This window comes from Asparagus officinalis, chromosome 7 (genome assembly GCF_001876935.1).
Source record: "Asparagus officinalis chromosome 7, Aspof.V1, whole genome shotgun sequence".
Classification (NCBI taxonomy): Eukaryota; Viridiplantae; Streptophyta; class Magnoliopsida; order Asparagales; family Asparagaceae; genus Asparagus; species Asparagus officinalis.
This window is the reverse complement of record NC_033800.1, coordinates 40,487,657-40,493,540: the sequence shown is the minus strand read 5'-3', so window position 1 is coordinate 40,493,540 and position 5,884 is coordinate 40,487,657. Positions and strand designations below refer to the sequence as shown.

At 34.6% G+C, this 5,884-nt stretch overlaps 1 long non-coding RNA gene across 2 annotated transcripts; it reads left to right on the top strand.

Moving 5' to 3' along the window:
- LOC109850794 lies at positions 626–3,076 on the top strand. Of its 2 annotated transcripts, XR_002249550.1 has the most exons (5): positions 626–691; positions 781–873; positions 964–1,071; positions 1,204–1,527; positions 2,658–3,076. It is a non-coding gene; the product is annotated as an uncharacterized LOC109850794 (long non-coding RNA). The 2 variants fall into 2 exon arrangements; XR_002249549.1 differs by lacking the exon at positions 964–1,071.

Genomic DNA, 5,884 nt, shown 5'->3' with positions numbered 1-5,884 from the left:
GTATTGCAGGGCATCTGTAAATGGGCATGTGAAATGTGTGTGGCCAAGAAAGTTCTTGTATGACATGAATATGGGGTGTTAATGAATCTGGTCCAATGTTAAAAATCAGAATGCATGCAAGATTCTTATAGGATGTTTTAAGTTTGTGAGTACACATGTTTCTTTGTGCTACAGTCATGTACTCATGCATGTGTCTATATGCATTTTTGTTGTGCCATGTTGCATATGAACATTGAATTGCATGTTCTATCATTTCCAAGTATTGAATATAACATGTATTCAACATAACTCATGTTTTATCTCTGGAGAAAAATGAAAATAAAAATGGTTTCTTACATGGAAAAAAAATTCCGTTAGTTCTTAGGCTGAAAAATGAATTTCAGTTTGTAGTTTTGAGTTTATGTGAATTAGAGATACTTGGATATTTATTCAACTATTTATGCTTTCCAACTCCTTAGTTAAAAAGTAAAAGTATTCTCCTTTCTGTTGTTCTGAATTAAAATTAATTCCTTGCCCGAGCCCATTAAAATTAGAGATACTTTAACCATTGATTTATTGGGAGGTCGTTTTCATTGGTCTATTAATGGGCATGTGAAATGTGTGTGGCCAAGAAAGTTCTTGTCTGACGAAGCGTGTGGAGCCCAATGATTGGGTATCGATGATCGATGTGTGGGAAACTGAAGAATGGAAGGTATAGATCTCAAATCACTTTATTAAATTGTCATGTTAATTTTATTTGTTGTGATATATTTTAATAATATATTTTATATTGGTTATTAGACAAAATCTTATAAAGCGAAGGAGAGTCGATCAAAGTTGCCCTACAATTATATATCTGGTTCCTGATCATTTGCAGCAGCGATGTCACTAATCGTAAGTTTTGCTTTATAAGTTTTTACTTTTTAAATAAATAGACTATAAATAGTTATTAAAAACCATAATGATAAATTTATTAAATTACAGAAATAAAAAAATGATGAGCAAGCTCCCTCTTTTCCGGAATTTTACAAAGAAACCCACTACAAAAAAAAAAGGAAAGTATGGGTAAACGAGAAAGCACAAGATACCTATGTACGTATGTCCAATTTACTTTTGCTAAATCAATCTATAAAAAACTTATAAATTTACTTTTGTTAAATCAATCTATAAAAAACTTATATCTATTCATTAATGATATGGATCTTACATCTTTAAAAATGATAGAAGCGATTAGTCAACAAGACTATCGAACAATCTCAGCCCGAAGTTACATCCCCGATGAATGAGTTTGAGATCTCCATTGAGGTACTTGGAAGGAGGCCAGGTTACCGGAAGGGGTATGGTATGCTGAGGTCGTGGCTTTAAAGGAGACAGTAGTTGTGCAAGCCGAACAGATTGCCTCACAAACCGAACAGATTGCCTCACAAGCCGAGCAGATGAACGCACAAGCCCAGAAGACTGCTGATCTTGTGGCTTTAGTGCATCAGCTATTTGCACGTAGCCAGCCTGCAACGAGCGGTGGTAGTAGAGATTTCTCATCGAGATGAGGTCAGACTTGCATTTAATTTTTCATTATTAGACTTACTAGTATTTAGACCCGTGCAAAGCACGGTTTCTAAAATATTTTCTGCAAATATTGAACATGTTACCAAAATAAATTATTCTACTTTAGATATGAAGTAGAATAATTTTCCTTGTTTAGTTGTTCAAGCTTTTCCTCAGTACACTCATTTAATGAAATTACAATATATGTTCACTAATTAGTTTACTTATTTTGTATAACACGAAGTATTTGAAAACAATTAAAAGTGATGAAATGCAGGCTAAAGCTTTCTTCATATGTGCAATTCCCCACATTAGCTTCATGTCCGGACAAAGTTGGTAACTTCACAATTCTTAGAATCAAGGATACATGAAATTCATGAATTTCATTTCATTATGTGAAGAACATCAGAACTGAGATAGTGATTGCATCATTTGTTGCATTCCCCACATTAGCTTCATTTCATTTCATTTCATTATGTGCAATTCCCCACATCTGCTACCAAGAGTTTGCACGTCCATCACTTGTCTCTCTTGTGAGAGGTAGCTTATAAACTCGTATATATATATCCTTATTTTTCATTTTGGAAGTCATTCAGCTTGTTATAGTTTTATATATCTTGACTTATTCATTGTTGAAAAAGAAAAATGAAATGGTCAAGCTGTTTGTAGTGTACCAAGCAATATAGATTTTAAATTATTCATTTAGAGATCATGATTATGAATATGATTTGCCCAATTGGTTTCATGAATTGACACTTACTTATTCTTTACTATCATCAGTCACTAGCAGCCCTTCACCCTGTAAAAACAAGCCATGATGCAACTTGTAAAAGCTCTGTGCCTCTGTTATTGTTGTACGCACCGTGCAATTCTCGGTATTGTTTGGTTAGTTACTGACTATATTTCGCAAAACTAGGAAGAGCATCACTGTAGGAAGTAGCTAAAGATTAAATATGTACTAAGTTCTTTCCTTCAGAGATCATGAATATCATTTGAGTAATCGATTTATTACTGAATTGAACTAAGTTCACCATGCAAAACAGGCAAAGCTGCTATTGCAAGTGCTCTGTGATTGTTGCAGTGTACAATTTACTTTTGGTATTATTTGGTGATTTGCTCATAAAATTTCACAGAAGTAGAAGCATCAGTATCTCAGATACAAGGAGGAGGATCCATGGAGGCCGACAACGAAGACAAATATACAAGAGACGGAACCACAGACTTCAGAGGACAAATGATGTATCCTTGGTTTTTCTACTTGGTTGGTCCAGCCGATATAACAAATGTGGTCAGGCTGATGGGGCTTCTGACATTCCTACCAAGTTCCTGTCCTACACTGTATGCGAGAGGCAAACATTGTTGCAGATGCACTATCTAAACTGGGACATGTTCTTCCTCAAATCCATTTGTTCTTTGTAATTAATGATACAAATTTGATATTGTTGTTTCTAGTTTTCTTGATGTAATATGTTTTTGAGAGACTTTATGTACTTGGATATGCACGAGGAAGTTTGTAAATTAACGCTTTTAGCGCTCAAGGGGAAATAAAAAAATAGACTTTTATGTTGATGTGAATGGGATCAAATTTTTTGTGGATGTTCAGATTCAGTATAGGCTTGTATTTGACAGAAAATATATTATTTTTGGCGATACAAATTAGTGTCAATAAGCGTCAATAAAAGTAACACTTTTGCCGACGTTATATTTAGTCGCTAAATGTAACACTTTTGCTGATGACATATTTTGTCACCAAAAGTAATATCTTTTGGCGACGCAATCTTGCGTCGGCAAAAGTATACTTTTACCGACGCATTGCCCTTTGCCGACGTTAAGTACGTCGCCAAAAGTGCAAGATTTCCCGACGCCATTACGCATATGGAAAAATTCAGCATGCTTTTGCCGACGTAAAATAATATGCGTCGCTAAAAGATGTACTTTTCCCGACGCATGTCGCGTCGCCAAAAGTGTATTTTTGGCGACGCAGTGTATTTGCGTCGCCAAATACATTCCTTGACGCACTTTTAGCGACGCGTTAGCGACGCTGTATTTTTTGTCGGAAAATATTTTTCCCGACGTTTTTTAAACATTTGCCGATGTTTTTGTTTCGTCGGCAATGTTGTATTTTGTTGTAGTGGATGTTTCACCTTGATTATCATACAAGTGAGCCCAAATCTAGTCTCTAATTTGTAGAATAGCAGGTCCACAATTTGTAAGATCCGTTGGTCAAAAGAAATTTGCAGAGAAGTAGTGAAGAAACAAATATGGTTTTAGAAAAGAGAAGGACAGGAAAATCCTCTTACAAATAGACCTGCATTTCAAAATTACTGAATATTTGGAATGTGGAAATAGAATATTATAATCTTTTTCTTAAATTAGATAAAGCACAGAACAGTAAACATCTAACATTATGAAGAATGGAAGCAAATATCTTACCAGGCAAACAGCACATGTAAGACTGTACTCATACTTAATGGAGTCAGAAAAGTTCATAGACATTACAGGTTGTGTACCACTTAAATCACAAGAGAATTATATGAAATAGAGCATATTTCACCTACTAATCCAACAAGTGATTCCAAGTTATGGCTTGTAAACAGCAATGTCTTAAGAGGATAATTTGCAAGCTCAGATATGCTTACTCCTTTGTTATCCTTGCAGTCATATACATTGATAACTGGAAGAAGTTCCACCGGTAAATGGTTTGCAAAGTAAGCATCTTGTTCCACAGGTAGCAACAAACTGTAAGGTTTTTGGTATAATATTAAAATGCAATATTCTTTAATCTTTATCTGTTTGAAAGAAAAAGAAAAAGAAAAAGAAAAGAGGGAGAGAATTCCTATGATATGGTAAAGAGTGTATATCATGTTTTGTTGGTCAAGCCAAAAATTAGCCATACTCAGCTTATTCCTATTTCTTACCAGTCCTTAATGCTGTGCTCGACATTATGAATCCTATAAGAATAGTTTTGTAATAACATCCTATATCATAAAAGGTTTCTCAAAGGCCTCCTTTAAAAAATTAATCCTTGTTCTCTTAGTTCTCTCCTTCCACTATTCTCAAAAATCTTTTCTAAGCACAAATCCGAAAAGTGTGTGTTCAGATCAATTAGGAACCCCAAATGCTGACTTCCTTAGTAAAATACATATGAATAATAAAATAAAATAACGTGGTCAGTAATATACCTGGAAATATGCATAACATGGAGTTGTTGAAGAACTTTTCAAAAAAAAGACCTTTAGGGAACAATTACAGTTTTCCTTTGCAAACCGTGAAATCAAATAGAACATCTCCTTGTGCCAAAACTCTTGTCTTTGCTTTTTACCATAAGGAACCAAAAAGATATGCCCATACTCGACGGGATTCATCTAAAATAAATGATCAGAGTAAATGAGAACATGAAGTAAAACACTTCGACATACAATCCCTATTCACGATAAAAACAAACCTCAACATATACTCACATTAACCAGAATCAATAATCCATGCATAGGAATTGCAGGCGAAGTAATAAGTTGACTTTGACAACTCTCCTTTTCTCCAGTTGCAATGCAAAATAGAAGATTCTCCCTGAGAATTTTCATATGAGTTGGCTTCTAAGGTCCTAATTGCTAGAGGCTATTTTTCTCAAACTCAGCAGGGAACCTTAAGTTCCATTTATCATTAAACAAATTAAGCAAGTCCTTTTCACCCCCAATGATCTGCACAGACACCAAATATTGAGGCTTTAATAAGAACTGTATTCAAAACAACATTAAATCACTACTTAGAATGTATAGTTATGCAAAAAGCAAACATCTTTGTTTCACACATTGTTACATCATATTTGAGCAGGCCTTTCCATGAACAATCTACCCACTGTAATATTCCACCGATAAGACTATCATAAGATGTTCTTCTACAAAAAGTAAAGGTGGAGTGAATTACTGTAAGGTGTACCGCACAAAGGAGGAGATCATCCAGTAAGCTCTCATAAGCAGAGAAACAATTGCCTTCAGTAGATTTACCAATCAGGTAAAGATGTGTCTTGATACCTGACAGACACCAATTCTCTGTAGTACATTAAGATAAAGCAACAAAATGCTCTTTGAGATGTAATTCAAAAGATTAGACTGACTTTGAGCTTAATGTCAGATAAAGTAATATAACTTGCCAAAGTAATATAACTTGGCAATAAGGGTTATTCATGCTATCACATGATAATCAAGTGAAAGATAAAATTTATTTTCCAACACTGAATAGATTTTATCAAAAGAAAGGAGTACCTCTAATGCAACATCAAGTGCATTTGAACCAACAGGATGAGCACTCAATTCTGCCAGCTAGTTAACATGGTGCAATGCTGAAATTTCCAAGTAGACGG